The 21,984-nt window shown below is 34.9% G+C and overlaps 1 pseudogene across 1 annotated transcript; it reads left to right on the forward strand.

Moving 5' to 3' along the window:
- Positions 1 to 3,243: 3,243 nt before the first annotated feature.
- Positions 3,244 to 20,052, forward strand: LOC149540443 (pentatricopeptide repeat-containing protein At1g15510, chloroplastic-like; annotated as a pseudogene). The gene is made up of 3 exons (XR_016356401.1): positions 3,244 to 5,684; positions 17,185 to 19,554; positions 19,725 to 20,052. The product of XR_016356401.1 is annotated as a pentatricopeptide repeat-containing protein At1g15510, chloroplastic-like (transcript).
- The last annotated feature ends 1,932 nt before the right edge of the window (positions 20,053 to 21,984 follow it).

Below are 21,984 nucleotides of genomic sequence, written 5' to 3' on the forward strand. Positions count from 1 at the left end.
GCACTTACAACTTCCTTGATTCAATTGACATACTTCACAATGTTTTATCCACCTTTCATCTTCATCTCATCATATTTGCCTCTTATATTTTTCTTTTTCTCTCAATACATTCTCATCTCCACCATGCAGAAGTATCATCATGTCCCACATATTTTTTAGTAGTAGCACCATTTTTGACATAATCAAATTCAACATCATTTAATGCAAAATTAATCTCGCTCATGAGACTATTGTGTTATTTCTTTTGGTTCATCTCATCAACTATCATAGAACCAATTGGAGCATTGTACTGGTTGTCTAGATAGAATAGTGCATTGTCTCCAATCCCAGATAGATAACCTTATCCGACTTTTCCATGAGGAGAAATTCTCCTTGTTTAGCTTTGGTACCTCTCTCTTATACATCTTCATATCTTTAGCTTAAGTCTTTTGAACTTCTTCCTTTAAGCATCCAACTTTGATACCAATTGTTAGATAACTAAGAGGGGGGTGGGGGGTGAATCAATTATAGCTAGTTATCCTATAGGTCTTAAAACATTTTTGTACCAAATTCAACTTCTTTAACATTCAGATCAATAACTCAGTGACCACATCAAACATCATAATTCAAACTTATATGAACTTCATACCAAATTGTTATCTTACTATTTCTTAATATACTGAGTATTAAAACAATCATCTAGCGTATACCAAGTTGCAACATTAAATTGTTAACATGAAAATAAAATTGCAACACAATAAGAATTCACACATTTGACACAAGTATTTAACATGGAAAGCCTATAAAGGGAAAAAACACCTGAGAATTGGCGACTCAAATATTTTCACTCTTCTGAAGTGAGCTCTGTTAGGAGACAACATTGTTAAAGATTACATGCACATTTTTATTGTGACATTGTTAGAGAGTTTTCACCAAAGATCATCTAGACCTTATCATTCCTTGACATTTCTAAAAAGTGGTTTGTTCTAAAGGACTTACACTGTATAGGATTTCACTAGACTATTAGGTCCACTTAGTTAAGACATTTTTATGCTACAATGGTAAGAAAGTAACCATGAAATGATCTGTTAGGTTTTAGCACTACCTTGCTTGTTCATATGTCCTCTTCACTCCATCTCTTCCTTTTGATCCCTTTTTGGCTGACTCAAACACTTCACACTTCCACTTAACACTTCCTCTCCTTGATATTCACACTATTGTTCTACTTGGTTCACCTTCTATCTTCTTCTTTTCAAAATCACGCACAATAAAAACAATCAGTAACAAGAAACATCTTGTTCATCCCTTTAGGTAGATAACTTTTGTTGTTCCAAAATCTTCCAGATTTTGCCAGTTAATTACAATAGTGGATCTCTATTAGCTTCACATTCATTGAATCTAAATGCTTAGGAAATAGACTTCCTTCTTGAACTTTGTGTTCTAATTCAAATTGATAATTCTCCTTTGTCAAATCTTCTTTTGAATTACTCCAGTCGTTGATCTCACAAATAACTTTGTCCTTATCCTTTAGACTTATCAAAATATTCTTAATTTCATCAATTGTTGGCCTTAGATTAATCTCTTATATACTTGTTCTTAATGTTCATGCTCGAAGATCATTACATATCACTCGATCAATACTTGACTCAATTAACACTAAACTCTTACACTTCTTTTTCAGGTGCTCGGTGACAACTATAGTAGCTTAGTTAATACTATATTCCTTTATTCACTGATCCAATTGTATTGGATATATTTCTTTCTTAAGATCATATAAAGAAATCAAACCAACACTATACTATCAAAGTCTAACTCATTCAAGTGCCCATTTAATACCATACACTTATTAACACGTACATCATCAAACTTTCTTCAAATCCTCTTCATCAATCAAATCCCCTTCATCTATTAATGATATGGCACTCTAGTGACTTAGCATAATGTCTAACCAATTAAGGCCTGACATCAATGGCAACATAACAACGTAGATGACTCTTACACATACATTATCAACATTATCAATTGAGACTAACTGATGATGATGTTATGAAAATAGTGAATAAGTTGATGAAAAAACACATAAGACATCATGATGTCATAGTTGAAGAAATTGGTGAATAGGTGCTAGAAATCCCTTTTCCTTCAACATGAATGGTGACCTAAAGGAACAAAACAAATTTTCATAGTTATTGCCTCAGGTTTTAGATTTCATCAACAATGAGCACAAATTTATAGATAATATTGAGATTTTCATCTTGAAGGTGTGTTTGCTTCAGGATTGAAATGTATTAATTCCACATATGATACTTACACAAGATACAATTAAATTGATCATCTTTATCAATCTGTTCATAACTCAAGAAGCATAATGGTGAACACAGTATAGAATGAAACTCTAAAAACTATAGAGCCTTGCCAACTCAATATAGTCATGAGATTATGTCTTTGTTCACCTTTATTGTTTCAAGTTATCAAAATATTGACTTAGCTTTTAGTGCCTCCTTCAAAATTGCAGTGATGATTTGTATTAAAGTCAATAGGTTATTGATTAAAAGTAGCACCAAATTTGTTGATTTTGTATTGAAGGTCTTTTGTTTTTAATGGGGGGTAGGTTCTTTTTTGGATAGTTGAAATTGCTTTTGTAATCAATAATGTAAATGTTCTAAAGATTGTTTTATTCCATTGTTTCTATAATAAAAGATTAAGAGTGTATAGATGGGTTTTTGAATTTTGGTTTTGGTTCTAAAGCATCTTTTCGCTTCTAACACATATTATTTGAACTATAAGGAATTATAGTATTCTTTGTTGTAATAATTTTTATTTCGCATTACTATAGACAATGATACTTTCATATTCCTACAATTTTTTGGTTACTTGAATCTTATTCTTCTCCAACAACAATTGACTTGACCATGTTTCATACTTACTGTGAAAGATATATTATTTACAAAAAGAGATATATGATTTTCTTTACAATGAGGAGATTGACACATATTCTTGATAAATTAAAAATTTATTTTATTTTTCAATTTATAATTAGAGAAGGGGAAAAAAATGATACAAAGTGAGAGGATTAATTAGTTCAATAAAAAGAAGGAAATTTTAACGAGTTACAAGAAAGATGGCATAAATGTAAATTTATTATTCTGAATCAAAATCTAAATTTAATAATCGACCTTATATTTGTGATATCATTTAATTCAAAATTATATTTAAATTTATGCAAAAAAATCCTTTTATCATTCGATATAATCATCTTACAAGTTGAGAGGGAGATTTTAGATGTGCCTAAACACAACTATGCAGTCTAGATCATGGCAATGAGAGGGAGCGTTAAGAGGAAGAGTTCACATCTCGATTGTCTGCTATCATCTCAGGTTCGAGTGAGAATTTTCTCAGGATTGACAATGGCAATATCATCTGTGGGGATGTAGACTGTAGAAAATCATAAAATGCCATTGTTATCTACTTCTCATGTGAATCTCACAGCATTATGTAGAGAGGGGAAGTTGAAGGAGGCGCTGCATATTCTGCTTACTACTCACAACCCCGCTGAAAACTTATCTGCATATCTTCAACTACTGCAGACCTGCATTCTCAAGAACTCGCTTTCACAAGGTAAAAATGTCCACTCTTTCATCGCTCACAGGCAATTTGCATTGCCTGAATGCATAACCTTTTATAACAAGCTTATGCACATGTATGTGAAATGCGGAAGTTTGATTAGTGCTCGTAAAGTGTTTGACTGCATGAAAGAACGAAACTGTGTTACATGGAACACGATTATATCAGCATACGGAAGACATGGGAATCCTCAGGAAGCAGTCACTCTGTTTCACCAAATGCAACGAACAGGTTTCCAACCCGATCAGTTTACATTTACTAGTATACTTCCAGCCTGTGCGAAAATAGGAGCTTTGGAACAGGGAATGGACATTCACCAGAGCATTAAGGACACAGAAATTTTGTCAAATGTTATAGTTGCAACTTCCCTTGTAGACATGTATGCAAAATGTGGAAGCATAGACAAGGCACGTGAATTGTTTGACAAAATACCCCAAAGGAATGTGGTTTCATGGAGTGCAATGATTGCGGGATATGCACAAATCGGTTTTTTTGAACAGGCTCTAGAAATTTTCAAGCAAATGCAATTGGAGGGTGTGGAGTCGAATCCGACGACTTTTGTTAGCATCCTCCCTGCGTGTGCCAAACTGGGAGCATTGGAACAGGGCATGGAAATCCATCAAAGAATAATAGAAGGGGGATTTTTGTCAGATATTGTTGTTGCAAGTGCCGTGGTTGATATGTATGCTAAATGTGGAAGCATAGACCAGGCACGTGTATTGTTTGATAGAATGCATCAAAGAGATGTGGTTTCTTGGAATGCTATGATTGCAGGATATGCACAAAATGGACTTGTAGAAAAGGCTATAGAAACTTTAGAGCAAATGCAATTGGCAGATGTGAAGCCAAACTCCACAACCTTTGTTAGCATCCTCCCTGTCTGTGCCAAGATTGGAGCTTTGGAAGAGGGTAGGGACATCCATCAAAGCATAAAGGATAGAGAAATTTCTTCAGATATTGTAGTCGCAACTGCCCTGGTAGACATGTATGCAAAATGTGGAAGAATAGAGAAGGCGCGTGAACTGTTTGACAAAATGCCTCAAAGAGATGTCATCTCATGGTCTGCTATGATTGCAGGATATACTCAAAATGGATTTTCTGAGAAGGCTTTAGAAACTTTCAAACAAATGCAAGTGGCAGGTGTAAATCCAAATTCCACAACCTTTTCAAGCGTGTTCCAAGCCTGTGCAAAAATGGGAGCTTTAGAACAGGGTGTGGACATCCATCAAAGTATATTGGAAGGGGAATTCTTGTCAGAGATAATAGTTGGAAATGCTTTGGTAGACATGTATGCAAAATGTGGAAGCATAGACAAGGCATGTGAACTGTTTAGCAAAATGCCTCAAAGAAATGTGGTCTCATGGAATGCCATGGTTGCTGGATATGCACAAAATGGATTCGTTGAAAAAGCTTTAGTAACTTTCAAGCAAATGCAATTGGCAGGTGTAAAGCCAAATTCCACAACCTTTGTCAGCATCCTACCTGCCTGTGTCAAAATGGGAGCTTTTGAACAAGGTATGAGCGTCCATCAAAGCATGATGGAAGGGGGATTTTGGTCAGATATTATAGTTGCAAATGCTCTAATAGACATGTATGCAAAATGCGGAAGTATTGACAAAGCACATGAGTTGTTTGACAGAATGCCTCAAAGAGATGTCATCTCATGGAATGCCATTATTGCAGGTTATGCACAAAGTGGATTTGCTGAACAGGCTTTAGAAACCTTCAGGCAAATGCAAGTGGCATGTGTAAAACCAGACTCCACAACCTTTGCTAGTGTCCTTCCTGCCTGTGCCAAAATGGGAGCTTTGGAACAGGGTATAGACATCCATCAAAGCATAAAGGATGAAGTAATTAAGTCAGATGTTATAGTTGCAACTGCTTTAGTAGACATGTATGCAAAATGTGGAAGCATAGACAAAGCACGTGAACTGTTTGACAAATTGCCTGAAAGAAATGTGGTGTCATGGAATGCCATGATTTCAGGATATGCACAAAATGGATTTTGCAAAGACGCCCTTAAACTCTTTGAATTAATGAAGCCTTCTGGAATATATCCTGACATTGTAAGCTTTGCTTGTGTTTTATATGCATGCAGCCATGCAGGATTAGTGGATGAGGGATGCACATACTTCAATCAAATGAGTAACTTGTTTTGTATTATACCTACAACTGATCATTATGTGTGCATGGTTGACCTTCTTGCCCGCGCTGGCTATATCGAGGATACCCTAAACTTTATCATTAAGATGCCAATTAAACCTGTGGTTGTTGTATGGATGTGTTTTCTTGGTGCCTGTACATCACATATGAACATGAGCTTGGGAATATTTACAGCAACTTTGCTTTTGGATTTGGATCCTAAAAATGCCACAACTTATGTTCTTCTCTCAAATATCTATGCAGAAGTGGGCATGTGGGGTGAGGTTCAAATGGTAAGGAGATTGATGAAAGATAGAGGAGTTCAGAAGATCCCTGGATGTAGTTGGATTGAGGGCAATAAAATGGTACATGCATTTTGTGTAGGAGACAGATCACATCCATAGACATAGGAGATCAACCCAAAGTTGGAGAAATTGGCTTGATGGCAGCAGGGTACTTTCCAGATTCAAGACAAACTTAATGATGTGAAAGAGGATGAAAAGGAAATATTTCTATGCCACCTAGTGAAAAGTTGGCAATTCTTTTTGGTTTGTTAAATATGCCCTCATAAACAACTATCATGATTGTTAAGAACCTTCGAGTATGTGCTGATTGTCACACTGCAACAATATTTATTGAACTTTCGAGTAAGTGCCGATTGCTACACTGCAGCAAATTTTATCTCCAGGACTGTGGCAAGAGAAATTGCTGCGAAAGATGCCAATCATTTCCTTTGTTTTAAATGGGATGATGTTCTTGTGGAGATCATTGGTGATGCTAAATGAACCGATCTTGAAAGGTTTGCTCTATAATAATGTGCACTGGTGGTTAACCTACACAATAATGAATAGGCAAGGTTTTGTTTCTAGTTTTAGAAAATAATTTTGGCTTCATAAGAATTAGATGCATAGGTTAAGTACTATAAGTTACTGCTTATAGATCCTGTATGGTTATTTGTCAAAGATCTGTTCTATGGTGACATGGAGGTTTCATTGATTTGTTTTCAGGAAACCTGCTTATGTATAAAATGAATAGCTGGAGGAGGCGAAGGATTAGTGGAAAAGAAAGGTAAGAATCACTTAAAGTAGATTAAAAGATGCTTACCAGCAGGAAATGGGAGAGGAGGGCTCACTATCAACCATATTTGTTTAGACTGATGCAATTTCGTATAAGTGCATTTAGGTTTCGACTCATCTATGGTAAGATTTACTTATATTGCTTCACATCACATTATTTAGGCTGCTAATAAATTTGTGAGTTTATCTATATTTTTGAAATTTCAATTTTGTTTCTGGATTCGATTGTGTAAGTTTTTTAGCATCAATGTTTCGGATTCATCAGGATGAGAGAGAACCATAGTAAAGAAGAAATATATGAAATTAAAATAATTTTAATTTGTTTGATCTTAACTAGAAATAAACTATAATAATTTATATGTGAAGACATGAACAAAATCGGAATTGTGTTTATGTTGTAATTAGCAAACAAATGTCACTTGAGAAACTCTCATAATGAGGTTTATAGATTGATGTTTGAGAGAGGAGAATAACGTGTATATGTAAATGTAGAATCACAATTAATATCACATTTATAATCACATATTCACTGTGTTGTAAAATTGTAAATTTAGGATGATGAGATGGGGTTTGGAGGGTGTTGGGAGAAGTCTAAATAATGTATTTCATGAATACTTTCCCCAAATAGGTCAACCTGGGTCCCTCTATTTGAATCTTCAAACTGAAATGGTCTTAAGAGGCCATAATAAGAAGTTTCTTTTTGACTCTGGAGTGAAAAAGTCCGACAAAGAGATCTCTAAAAAGTTTATTGGCCAATCTCTCTCCTAAGAAAAATGCTCCAGAGTGCTAATAGGTTTAGGAAAAGATTCTCGAAAGGATTAGGCTTATAAGATAACAAAATATTGTCTGGTGAGATTTATAAATATATATCAATGGGATGAGTGTTTGAATGTGGTTGTGAGGCTAAGTGGGGCATTTTAGAAGCATTTGATGGAACAACAGGTTTAAACAATAGGAACTCAAAAGGATCAAGGCTATATGAATCTTAAAGAAATCTAATGGGAGGCATCTATATGATTTGAAACAATATTATCAGTAAATTGGTATATGTATTCAATGGTGCTAAAACACTTAGTACATTAATCTTTATGAAGCTTATATGCAAAAGGGGAAAAATATACTTATAGAAAACAATACATAGAAGATTTACTTTTACAAGATTTATGTGGAAAAACCCCTTTAAACAAAAAAACCTCAAACTCTTAGTTGCAATAGAAATCTTAAACTCAACATTTAGATTTTAGAATAATTTTGGTAGCATGGCAATATTGGCAAATCAATCATAACTTATAAATTACTCCTCAAACACCATAACCAAAAGTGGTTTACCTAAATTGCGATATGAAAGATGACTAAAAATAATGGCATAATTGGCCTAAAATCAAATGCCCAAGTTATTCATGGTTTTCTTTACTAAAAAAATATTCTATTATAATTGTCATAAACGACTCCTTGATTTGGGTGCTTGAATTTGTGATAATCCAACTCATTCGAAAATGTGTCATGATCCAATAAAGATCCAACTATACTTGGATAGCGTTTGCATGGTGAAATCTAGGAAATATTGGATTTTTTTTTTTTTTTAATTTGCATTTTCTACATCCAACAATATGCACCTCTATCTCTTTACTTAGTGAGGTTGCTAATAAATATGTGAGTATACATATATTTTTGAAGTTAAAATAATTTAAATTTGTTTGGTTTTAATTAAAAATAAACTTTAATAGTTTATATGTGAAGAAATAAACAAAATTAGAATTGTGCTTATATTGTAATCAACACACAATATATTGCTTGAAAGCTTCTAATAATGAGGTTTATAGATTGATCTTTGAGGGAAGAGAATAGCATGTATATATGTAAATTTAGAACTATAATTAATATCACTTTATAATCACATATTCATTGTGTTGTAAAATTGTAAATTTACGATAACGAGATGGGACTTTGAAGGGTGTTGGGAGAAAGCTAAATAAGGTATTTCATGAATATTTTGAGTGATAATAGGTCTAAAACAAGAGGAGCACAAAGGATTAGGCTTATAAGATTACAAAATTTTGTCTGATGAGATTTGTACATTGATTCCAATGGGATGAGTGTTTGAAGGTTGGTGTGAGGCTAAATTGTGCATTTTAAAAGTATTTGATGAAACTATAGGATTAAAACAATATGAACTCAAAAGGTCTAAGTCTATATGAATCTTGAATAAAACTAGTCAAAGACATCCATTAGATTTAATACAATATTACCAATAAATTCATGACAATGTTATATGTATTTAATGGTATAAATACATAGTATAACAACCTTTAAGAGACTTATATGCAAAAGGAAAAAATTACTCACTTATAGAAAATAACACATCGAAGATTTGTAATTCCAAGATTTATGTGGGCTCAACCTTTTAAGTAGAAAATCCTCACACTCTTGAAGAAAAAATAATTTTACTATTTAACAAGTGTTTACAATAGAAATCTTAGACTAGCCTTCACAAAATATTAACGATTAGATTTTGGAATACTTTTGGTTGCATAATAATATTGGGAAATCAATCATAACTTATATTCCTTCTCAAGCATTAGGAAATTTTGAAACCACAAACCGGAAGTGGTTTACCAAAACCATGAGTTAACACAATGACCCAAAAATGATGGCATAATTAGCCTAAAATCCATGGCCTTTTTATTTACTTAAAAAAAGACTGTGATATTGCTATGATTTAAGTGTGTGATTTTGAGTCAAATTCATTGACCCATGTTTCATGAGTAGTGATTCAACATGAATCCATCTCTCATGAGAATAAATGGATCACTTAGCACTCATTGGATCTAGGTGATGCTCATAGTGGTGAAGCACCGAGGTTTCCCAGGAAGTCACCCATCCTAGTACTACTCTAGCTTGAGCATGCTTAACTACAGAGTTTCCTCTATGGTTAAACTCAAAGCTTGCAACCCCATTTGCAAAACCTTCGCTGAGTGTTGTGCCTTATGAACCATTCATTAGAAAGCCCCTTAAGCTCATCAATTGATAAGTAGGAGATAATTTCTACAACAAGTCAAATTGTGATATTGCTATCAAGATTTAACTGTATGATTTTGAGTAAAACTCATTGACCCATGTTTTATGAGTAGTGATTCAATATGAATCCATCTCTCATGAGAATAAATGGAACACTTAGCACTCATTGGATCTAAGTGATGCTCACAGGGGTGAAGCACCAGGACTTCCTGGGAGGTCACCCATCCTAGTATTACTACTACTCCAACCTGAGCACGCTTAACTACAGAGTTTCCTCCATGGTTAATTCCAAAGCTTGCAACCCCATTCGCAAAACCTTCACCAAAGTGTTGTGCCTTATGAACCATTCATCAGAAAGCCCTTAAGCTCATCAATTGATAAGTAGGAGATAATTTCCACAACAAGTCAAATTGTGATTTGCTATCAAGATTTAACTGTGATTTTGAGTCAAACTCATTGACCCATGTTTCATGAGTAGTGATTCAACATGAATCCATCTCTCATGAGAATAAATGGAACACTTAGCACTCATTGGATCTAGGTGATGCTCATAGGGGTGAAGCATCGAGACTTCTCGGGAGGTCACCCATCCCAATATTACTACTACTACTCCAGCTTGAGCTCGCTTAACTATAGAGTTTCCTCCATGGTTAATTCCAAAGCTTGCAACCCCATTTGCAAAACCTTCACCAAGTGTTGTGCCTTATGAACCATTCATTAGAAAGCCCCTTAAGCTCATCAATTGATAAGTAGGAGATAATTTCCACAACAAGTCAAATTGTGATATTGCTATCAGGATTTAACCGTGTGATTTTGAGTCAAACTCATTGACCCATGTTTCATGAGTAGTGATTCAACATGAATCCATCTTTCATGAGAATAAATGCAACACTTAGCACTCATTGGATCTAGCTGATGCTCATAGGGGTAAAGCACTGAGACTTCCCGAGAGGTCACTTATCCCAGTACTACTCCAACCTGAGTGCGCTTAATTACAAAGTTTCCTCAATGGTTATTTCTTATAATTGTCATAATCAATTCCTTGATTTGGGTGCCTGACTTTAGCATAATCCAACCCATTAAAAAATGTGTCATGATCCGATAAAAAACCCAACAACATTTGGATAGAATTTGCATGGTGAAATCTAGTAGATATTGAAAATATAAGCTTTTTGTCTTTCATAAATCTAATAGTCGACACTTGTATAGGTTTTTCATAAGTTTCTAGCCCTTGAAACCCCTTAATGGCTTTACTTTGGTATTTCAAAGGTATTCTTAACATGTCCAACAATTTTAACCTTTTATAATTGTGTTAACAATTATAATCCACCAAGTTGGGGAACCAAAAAATTAAATTTTATGTTTTTTAAATAATTAATAAATAATAAAAAAGAAGGATGCAAGGCTAAGATACTTTTCCCATTATAAAACAACTTCTATTTGATAAAACTAAATCACATTGTAGGTATCATTAACAATATCATACTTGAGAACCCAAGGCACATATACAAGTAGATGAATATTTAATTGTATATATCATAATATGAAACATGTAAAAAGAGAGAACTTTCTTGTCATTAATAATAAACTGATAGATTACATTGTAAAAGTTGGCAATATGTTAGTGGTTCATTAAATTATAAGTATATGTGTCATTGACAACAATCAACAAAACTCTAGGTTACAAGATAAGTAAATACTTAGGTCATAAAGTATGCTTGTCACAAATTTATTTGGGATTGTCTACCTACAACTTATATTGTAAATCACAAAACCTTTGAACCTGTAGACATCACATAGTTAAGTTGTCTCAGAAAGCTATCGATTTACTTCTTTTCATGGCACACCAATGTCATCTTTGCTCAATTTCTCTATCTCCTTTTGCTTGAGCCAAGTGTCTTGATATAAAGCTATACCAATTAATATAGAAATCTGGTATTGATTATTATCCTTTCTTAAAATTTGAAAAGATGAATACCTCAAAACACATAGTGCAAATAGATAGAAATAAAACTATGAATATGAATGGTACACAATCAAAATTAACGACACATAATCAGTCTCCTAGATATAAATGCAAATGTTAAAAAAGTTTTTCCTCGTGAACAAGCACATTGTCCTCTATATACTTCACCCTTTTCACTTTGAAATAAATCTACAAGTATACTCTTATTAAGTTCTCCCTTGTCCCCTAACTCCAACTTAGGTGGTAGCTTAATTTTTTCTCATAAGTTCTAGTCTAAACTCAATAATTTTTTTGGGAAGTTGACTATTGAAGCTAATATTTAAGTAGTTGCTTAGTCTCATATGAGGTTATATGAGACTGTGATTGGTAGACTTAGGACCACAGAGGGCCTCTCTGATCCTATTCAGAGCACCATTGGGGTGAAGCAGGGCTGCCCTCTCTCGCCCACCTTGTTCGGGATCTACATTGATGAACTCGAGGCTTTTCTTAGTGACTCCTTGCTTTCAGGTGATGGTTGTCATCTACACTAGGTATTGATCTCCATCCTTCTCTTTGTTGATGATGTGGTTCTTCTTACTTCCTCTCCTGAGGGTCTTCAGAGGCTTTTAGATAGACTTTCATCTTTTTGTGATATGAGACAGCTGGTTGTGAACCTTGAGAAGACTCGCGTTATGCTCTTCAACGGTCTGAAGAATTCACATCTCCATTTTCACTTCCAGGGTCAGGAAGTTGAGATTACATCATCTTACACATACCTTGGGGTTAAGTTTTCTGGATCTCGTTTCAACTTGAGATCAGCTATTCAGCCTCGGATCAGTAAAGGGTTGGATTCCCTTGCCATGCTCGAGAGACAGTGCTTTAGACACCACTTTCGGGATACATCGTCTAAGCTATCCCTCTTGGATTCCTTAGTAAGACCCACAGTGCTCTATGGTTTGGTGGTTTGGGGTCCTTCTCTTTTAGACTCGGATTGGGCCAAGATCGAGAGTACCCAGATTATGCTCCTCCGTCGGATTATCAGATGTCACGGTTCTACCCCCCATAGCATTATTTTGGCCGAGTTCGGTGCTCACCCATTCAAACTTGCAGCCATTTTTTACTTGATCTGGTTTCTCCACCGTCTTCGTGGCTTTGCTGACTTGGAGGAAGGCCAACACAGATACCCTCATTTAGCATACTGCTCTTTAGTTGCTATTGCTAACTTCGATCTTGCCACTAGAGCTCGCGGTTGGTATGCTCAGGCTACTATCCTACTGAGTTCAGTGGGGATCGGCATTGATCATCTTCCTCCCTACCAGTTCTCATTGGATGCCCATGCTCATCTACTCCCTTCTCGGCAGGAGTTGAACAAGCATGTCAGACTTGACATTTACAGGAAGTATATCACACGGACCTGGGTGGATCCTCCAGGGGGACTACGTCCAAGGATGGCTTTCTACGTTGAGCACTTCTTAGTTATACGAGATGGGATTATTGTACGCCCTGAGTACTTACATAGATACTGGACTCACGCCCTACGTATCTCCCTTGGCTCCTTTAGGGTGGGCTCGCACAAACTCAGGATTCAGGTCGATCACCATATTGCTAGAGAGGATTGGGTGTGTACACTTTGTACCTTAGCAGAGGTAGAATCTGAGATTCATTTTCTTTTCAGATGCCCCATATACTATGAGATTAGAGGGAGATTTTACTGTCTGTTTAGAGATTGCAGATCCCTCTCGAATTTTTTTAGGTACACAGATCAGCGTTGCATTGCACTCTATCTCCGCGAGTCCTTACAACTTCATGACCATACTTTACAGCTTTCATTTCCCAGGAGTCAGACCTAGGCACAACTTATTACGACCTTCTTCTCGCCCTTAACTCCAGCTCGGGGTGTGAAGCGACCGTACAGTTTCCCTAGCACAAGCTATTCCAGATCGGTGAGACCTCACAGGGGACCTTTTTGCCAGCAACACTCCTCTCGTAGCACTCAGCTTCATCACAGGGCTTCTGGTAGCCGCACAGATCAGTCACTGTTGGACTTTTTCCCTATGAAGACGGATACCTAATCTTTTCTGTGATGTTTCCTGCTTTCTTCTTCTTTTGTTTTGCTTGTTCTTTTTTGGACACCGTTTGGTGTTCCGTTTGTCTGCTTTTTCCTTGTTGTAAGCTTCTAGTCCCATAGACCCACATTGTGGTCTTTTATTGGACATTAATAAATTTATCTTATCTTCGCCTTAAAATCTCTAGAAGAAAAATATTCAAATTTTCCATTGCAAAAAGACACAAGTGTGTTAAACATATATTTTGGGAATATACTCTAGCACTACCATTGGAATGTGGTTTCTTAGATGAAACTATACCTTATTTAATGCATGTACTTAAAGTAACTCAAAATCAATAAGATAAGAGTTATCACAAGTCACATTTGGAAAGCTCGATGCAACATTTATAATGTTGGAACTTCAATTAGAGAGCTTTATTCTAATGTGATTTGGAGAAGATTGTCACTTTGTATTCTGACAATCTAGGGAATACTCAAAGCTAAAATGTATCTAGCAATAGAGCTTTTCAAAGCTTTATTCTAACATCGATATTTTGAGATTGTCACTTTGTCTTCTTACAATCTAAGGAACACACAAATGTAATAAACAAGTAACAAATTAATTCAATCACACTTGAGTGAGTGGCCTAACAAGGAGCTCAAAAAGCAAATATGAACAAAGTCCATCTAATTTGCCACTATTTAAGACCACTTTTGCATTTTTTTTGCAAGAGTGTTTTGAGATCATTATTCTTATTAATGATTAATCTACTACTAATTTTCTAGTTAGTTGTAGTACTATCAAAGACATTCACCACTTGATAGTTGTTTCTTTTATTGTGCTTACAATTTACAATCTATTTCAGTGATGTCATATATTGTGATTTGTAAGTTTTATACATAGTGATCAATTATATTCTATCTTAACTTCATTATACACATATAAAGGTAGAGCTTTAAAAATATCATTAAAAAATACTTAGACAACTTAAATAATATTCTAATAAAAATCAATAGAAAGTGGACTCTATGGGGCTAATCCCATCATGTGGCTAATAGAGAAGTGAGTTTGGATTCACAAGAGGTAGGATGATACAATGTTAATTTTTATGGGTTATTGAAGGGAAACCTAGGCCCCTCATGGGTGACCTTTGTAACAATAATAATATCATGGTTTTAGTGGGGAAGATAAATGGAACAAAGAATATGGTTGAAGCACAAACAACATTTGAAGGTGTAATAATGGCAAAAATGTTGGATCTTAATAAGGAAATTAATTGATTATTGTAAATTCACTTAAATAAAAGAAAGCCTTAGCATGGAATATAAACAAATATATTTTATCGACTTCTACAAATTTAAATTCATTTGAGGATTTTAAAATATATTACCAAAGTGGGCAACATATTCCAATAATGATGATCTCAAGTGGAATGAAATCTAGTAAAGTACAATGCACAAGTAAGCTTTTCATCATTTCTTGACAAGAATTGAAGTGACATATGGGAGAGTTTGCATTTACTACAAAGGGTGGATTTCCAAAATTCCCCACCTAAAAAAGAAAAACAAGGGCATTTTATTCCTAGAGTGTTGAGTGATTGTTTGAAGGTTACTTGGAGAAATGGAGGCAAATTTCTTTGTTTCGATCACTAAAACGAAGAGCTAGTAAATTTCCACAATTAGTGTTCAGAGGGGAAATTAAAGAGAAGTGGTCGAAGTTTATTTTTTAAAATCCTCTATTCTCTTTTTTTATAGATTGTGGACTTAATCTTGGGAGAAAGTTTTATGAAAATACAACATAGATATTAGGTTAATTAAGCTTATCTGATTTCCACAATCTACATCAGTGTATATTATTATCTCTGCTGGGATCGATAGGGTGACAATTTTTAGCATCAATGTTTCGAATCATACCACATGATCTATCATCAGGATGAAGGAAAGCAAAGGAAAATGAAATTGATTTGAAATGTTGATGCTAAAAACTGTCGCACAATCAATCCTACAAGAGATAGTAATATTAGGTTAATGTTGATATTGTGGTGATGTTTACGGCTTGGGGGTTTGAATTCAACTCTAAGGCAAAGGTTAAATGGGTAGCAGAAGAAAGCATAACAAATGAATGAGTGAAGGGACTGAATGAGTTAATGGATATTCTTGTCTCCAGAAAAGCAATTCGAGATAATGGTGGTTTTTGGAAAGCAATAAAGCCAATGGAGGTTGGATCAAAACCATTTGTCATATGAAGTGCAAAGTTATTAATTTCCCGATTTTGGATGAGAGATAATTGTTTTGTAGTGCAAAGATGGGATGGTTTTTGGAAAGCAATAAAGCCAATGGAGGTTGTATCAAAACCATTTGTCATATGAAGTGCAAAGTTATTAATTTCTCGATTTTGGATGAGAGATAATTGTTTTGTAGTGCAAAGATGATATAGATAAATTTGAAATTTTACCAAATAACTAATTTTATAATAATTGGTATTGAGGTGTCAAAAAAGCTAATATAAGATGGATGATATACTCTACATATACTTTGTCAATACTATATTTCTGATGATGAATAAAACTAATATTTTCACCAAATAAAATTTTTTATATAAAAACTCTGATTAATGATATTAGACAATATACTTAGTCATTAATATAAAAATATAAAAAATATTAAATTGTTTATTTATTTAACACCTGGATGCATTGTGTTTAACAGCTAGCTTACGATCAAGCCATGATAGAGAAATCAGACTCCAATTACAATGAGCTATTTCAGGCGTCGATTCGACGACAGAGTAACAACACGAAGAAATAATTAGTGAATGTGAACATGATTCCAGGCTTACACAGAGATATGGAATGTAAAAATATTATGCCTTTCAGAGCAATGCCAGAGCAGCTGAATAACACTGCAAATTTTCCCGATCCAATTAGAATCACAAAATGCCATTACCACCAACTAATCTCAATCTCACAGCATTATGTAGACAGGGCAAGTTGAAGGAGGCGTTGCACATTTTGCTTACTACTCACAACCCCCTTGAAGACTCCTCTGCATATCTTCAACTATTGGAGACCTGCATTCTCAAGAACGCGCTTTTAAAGGGGAAAAATGTCCACTCTTTCATCGCTCACAGGCACTTTGCATTTGTTACAGCTACGGCTTTTCAGAATAAGCTTATTTGTATGTATGTCAAGTGCGGAAGTTTGGATGATGCTCGTAAAGTGTTTGATCACATGAAAGAGCGAAGCAATGTCTCATGGAATACAATAATTGCAGCGTACAGAAGAAATGGGTGCCCTCACGAGGCGGTCACATTGTTTCACCAAATGCAACGAACAGGTTTCCAACCCGATGAGTTCACATTAACAAGCGTGCTTCCAGCCTGTGCTCAAATTGGCGCTTTGGAACAGGGTATGGACATCCATGAAAGCATAAAAGATAGAGGGATTTCGTCAAATGTTGCAGTTGCAACTGCACTGGTAGATATGTACGCAAAATGTGGAAGCATAAAGAAGGCACGTGAACTGTTTGACAAAATGCCTGAAAGAAATGTGATCTCATGGACCGCAATGATTGCAGGATATGTGCAATTTGGTTTTGTTGAAAAGGCTTTCGAAACTTTTAAGCAAATGCAGCTGGCAGGTGTAAAGCCAAATTCCACAACTTTTGCCAGCATCCTTCCCACCTGCGCCAAAACGGGAGCTCTGGAACAGGGTATGGACATCCATCAGCGTATAGTGGAAGGGGCCTTTTTGGCAGATGTTGTAGTTGCAAGTGCCCTGGTAGACATGTATGCAAAATGTGGAAGCACTGACAAGGCACGTGAGTTGTTTGACAGAATGCCTCGGAGAGATGTGGTTTCATGGAATGCGATGATTACAGGATACGCACAAAATGGATCAGTTGAAAACGTTTTTGAAACTTTCAAGCAAATGCAATTGGCAGGTGTAAAGCCAAATTCCACAACCTTCGCCACCATCCTCCCTGTTTGTGCTAAAATGGGAGCTTTGAAAGAGGGTATGGATATTCATCAAAACATAAAGGATAGAGGAATATTGTCGAATGTTGCAGTTACAACTGCCCTCGTGGACATGTATGCAAAATGTGGAAGCATAGACAAGGCACGTAGACTGTTTGAGAAAATGCCTGAAAGAAGCGTGGTCTCATGGAATGCCATGATTGCAGGTTATGCACAAAATGGATTGTTTGAAAAGGCTTTAGATACTTTCAAGCACATGCAATTGGTAGGAGTAAAACCAATGCCTACAACCTTTGCCAGCGTAGTCCCTGCTTGCGCGAAAATGGGAGCTTTGGAACAGGGTTTGGACATCCATAAAATTATAATGGAAGGAGACTTCTTGCCATATGCTATAGTTGGAAATGCTCTTGTAGACATGTATGCAAAATGTGGAAGAATAGACAAGGCACGTAAAGTGTTTGACAATTTGCCTCAAAAAGATGTCATCTCATGGAATAGCATGATTGTAGGATATATACAAAATGGAATTGTGGAAGAGGCTTTAGAAACTTTCAAGCAGATGCAACTGGCAGATGTGAAGCCAGACTCCACAACCTTTGTCAGCATCCTTTCCGCCTGTGCCAAAATGGGAGCTCTGGAAAAGGGTATGAACATCCATCAAAGCATTAATGATAGAGCAATTTTGTTAGATGTTGTAGTTGCAACTGCCCTGATAGACATGTATGCAAAATGTGGAAGCATAGACAAGGCACGGGAACTATTTGACAAAATGTCTGAAAGAAATGTGCCAACTTGGAATGCCATGATTGCAGGATATGCACACAACGGATTTTGCAAAGATGCCCGCAAGCTCTTTGAATTAATGAAACACTCTGGAAAATATCCTGACATTGTAAGCTTTGCTTGTGTTCTTTGTGCATGCAGCCATGCAGGCTTAGTGGATGAGGGCTGCAAATATTTCAATAACATGAGTAACACTTATTGCATTACACCTACTGTTGATCATTATGTGTGCATGGTTGATCTTTTCTCCCGTGCTGGGTATCTTGAGGAAACCCTAAACTTTATCATTAAGATGCCAGTTAAACCTGTAGTAGATGTATGGATGTGCTTTCTTGGTGCCTGTAGATCACATATGAATGTAGGTTTAGGGGTGTTCACAGCGATGCTGCTTTTTTATTTGGATCCTAATAATGCTGCAACTTATGTTCTTCTCTCAAACATCTATGCAGAGTTAGGTAGGTGGGGTGAGGTTGAAATGGTAAGGAGATTGATGAAAGATAGAGGAATTAAAAAGATAAATGGATGTAGTTGGATTGAAGGCTATAGAACAGTACATACTTTTTGTGTAGGAGACAGATCACGCCTGTAATAATTGGAGAAATTGGCTTGGGAGATGAAGGCAGCGGAATGAAGGCATTCACTTAATGTTGTGGAAGAGGAGCAAGAATAATTATTTATCTGCCATCAAAGTTAAAAGTTGGCAATTGCATTTGGTTTGTTTAGCAAGCCATCTGGAACAACTATTAAATTTTTAAAGAACTTTTGAGTATATGTTGATAGTTGCATTGCAAAGAAGTTGCCAAAAGAGAAATTGTGGTGAAAGATGTGAACAACTTCCATCATTTTGAGCAGGAACAATGTTCTTGAGATAATTGGTGATGCAAATTGAAGCAATCTGGAAAAGAGGCTTGCACTTCTGATAATGTGTACCATGACAGATCTGCAGTAATGATGAAGGGACAAGGTTGTATTTTCAGTTTCTGGATTTTTTTTGTGAGTTCTGTTTCTAAATATCTGGCAATATGTTGGCTTTGCAAAACTAGATGCATAGAGGATCAGTGTTTATACACAGTAGGAGAATCTGTCGAAGGCCAATTTGATGACAACGTAGATTTTTCATTGAATTGTTTTCAGGAAACGTGCATATATATGAAATGAAAAGCTGGAGGAGGTGGAGAACGGGGAAAACTTAAAAAAATAACAGGCGAGGAACACTCCAAGTAAACGAAAAGATGCTCGACCGGCAAGAAATAGGAGATGAGGGTTCACAACCACAGTTCCTCATTTTGAATAGCTTTTTAAATCTGGATTAATTGTATTATCTATTTATTTTCATGCCAGGTTTGAGTTTTAATTTGAACATTCCAGATTAGGATATAATTAACCATTATATTCATATGTATCAGACCTAACAAATGACAACAAATGTTAAATTTTATTTGATAAGATTAAAATTGAATAATTTTATATTAATGGTCAACTTGGCAAATGTTGTAAAGATTAAATTGCATATGTCACGTCTAAAGAATAACTACATTTAGAATCATTTACTTTTTTTTATATGTCAAAATCTATAATAAGGCATTTAATAAATAGTCCACAAACTTGAGTCATATTGATGATAATATTTGTTTATTCAATTATAAAATGTTGGAATGTTATCATAAGTAGAAGATATGTTGACTACAACAAAGGTACAAAAAGACAAAACAAAATTGGGAAGAATCTAAGTATTGAGTTTTAATTTATTTTATGTAAGAGGTTTATAACTTCATGGTTATAAGGAACAATAGTTTTTAAAGATATTATAGGTCTTTTTAATGAGTATATTGAATGTTCACAATTTATAAAAAAATTAAAAAAATTGTTATGAAGTGTTTTCTATATATAAAATTTAAATCATTTTGTACCTATCACCAATAGTATCATATTGAAGGTCTTAGAGTACATTTAAAATTACAAATATTTTATGTAAGCATTATAATAGAATCAGACATTTGAATGAAAGCATAATGGTTATAAAAATAATCACATAAATACATGACAAAAGTGTAAACTATTGGCATAATTATTTAGATCATAGCATGTATATGTTACTACCAATAAAAAAATTATTAGAAAAGTCAACAAAATACGAGTTCACAAGATAGGTCAATGTTTATTTCATTAAAAAAATACTATTGCTCTAACATATGTGGAAATGCCTACCAAGAACTCACATTGTAAATCATAAAAAATATTTGGTATGTTAATGTCTTGATTAGGGTTGTCTTAAAAAATACGAATGGAGATTGTAATTTTCATGTTTTACTTGACACATAATAAGAAGAGCATTTGGAACTGATCTCGTCCAATGCTTTGCACTTAGTGTCTCTATGTTAATCTCCCCATGCTTAGACTAAGTATATAAGGATATGCTAATAAATATGGAATTTGGTATTGGTGTCTTTCCGTAAGTGCCACATATCTTTGCTTGTTGGAACAAGGGCAAATTGTTTTCAAGGAAACCATCATGAATGATGAAGATAGCATCTTGATCAATTATGGTTGCCTTAGTTATCATCTCTCTTACATGAAGTAATACCATAAGAAGGCACCTTGGTCATAGTTCATGTCCCCAGTCCTAGTCTTTGAGCAAGTCTAGAGATCACATGGTGTAAAAGCATCTAAAGCCAATCATATATCAACCATTTTCATATTTACTATTTTTTGAGGTATTTTCCAAGTGTTTTTAAATCATTTTGTGGCACAACAATTTTATATTTTGTGTTATAATTTAGAAACATTTTTTTTTCCCCAATAATTAGTTGTTGACTAGATGGTCTTCACTATGCACAATTGGTTGGTGTAGACAACTTGATGCGTTCTCCTAACAATGAAAATAATCCTCTATCAAGTAACCCTTTGCTTCTAAGAAGGCTCATTTAATTATCAATTAGGGATGTGTGTATTTAGATGATGTTGGCACTATATGTGCAACAAAAGTATTCCTAGTTGTCCATCAATTCATGAAAACAATTCATCTAAGAAAATAATAATGAAATAAAATAAAGATAGTGTTGAACTAAGATTTGGTCTACGCAACAACAACTAAACATAATTGGCAAAGTGAGTGCAACATTGGTTGCATGCATAATTTTTTTTTTAAACTATAGTTATGTACATCAAAATGGAGAATGGAATTAAAACAATATTGAAACCATAAACTAATCAATTGTTACCATCACAACCACTAACATTAACAATGCAACTCTTATTGTAATAAATGCACGAATCTAATCTAATCTACAAAGATAGTTTTTTTTTTTTTTGACAAAAGTGGACGAACCATTGAATATATTAATTTTAAACAAATCTGATTCAAAAGAGCTCAATTGGGAAAGAATCAGTAAGA

Source organism: Cupressus sempervirens, chromosome 9, assembly GCF_028749045.1.
Source record: "Cupressus sempervirens isolate cs-2001-9-10 chromosome 9, ASM2874904v1, whole genome shotgun sequence".
In the NCBI taxonomy this organism is placed as follows: domain Eukaryota; kingdom Viridiplantae; phylum Streptophyta; class Pinopsida; order Cupressales; family Cupressaceae; genus Cupressus; species Cupressus sempervirens.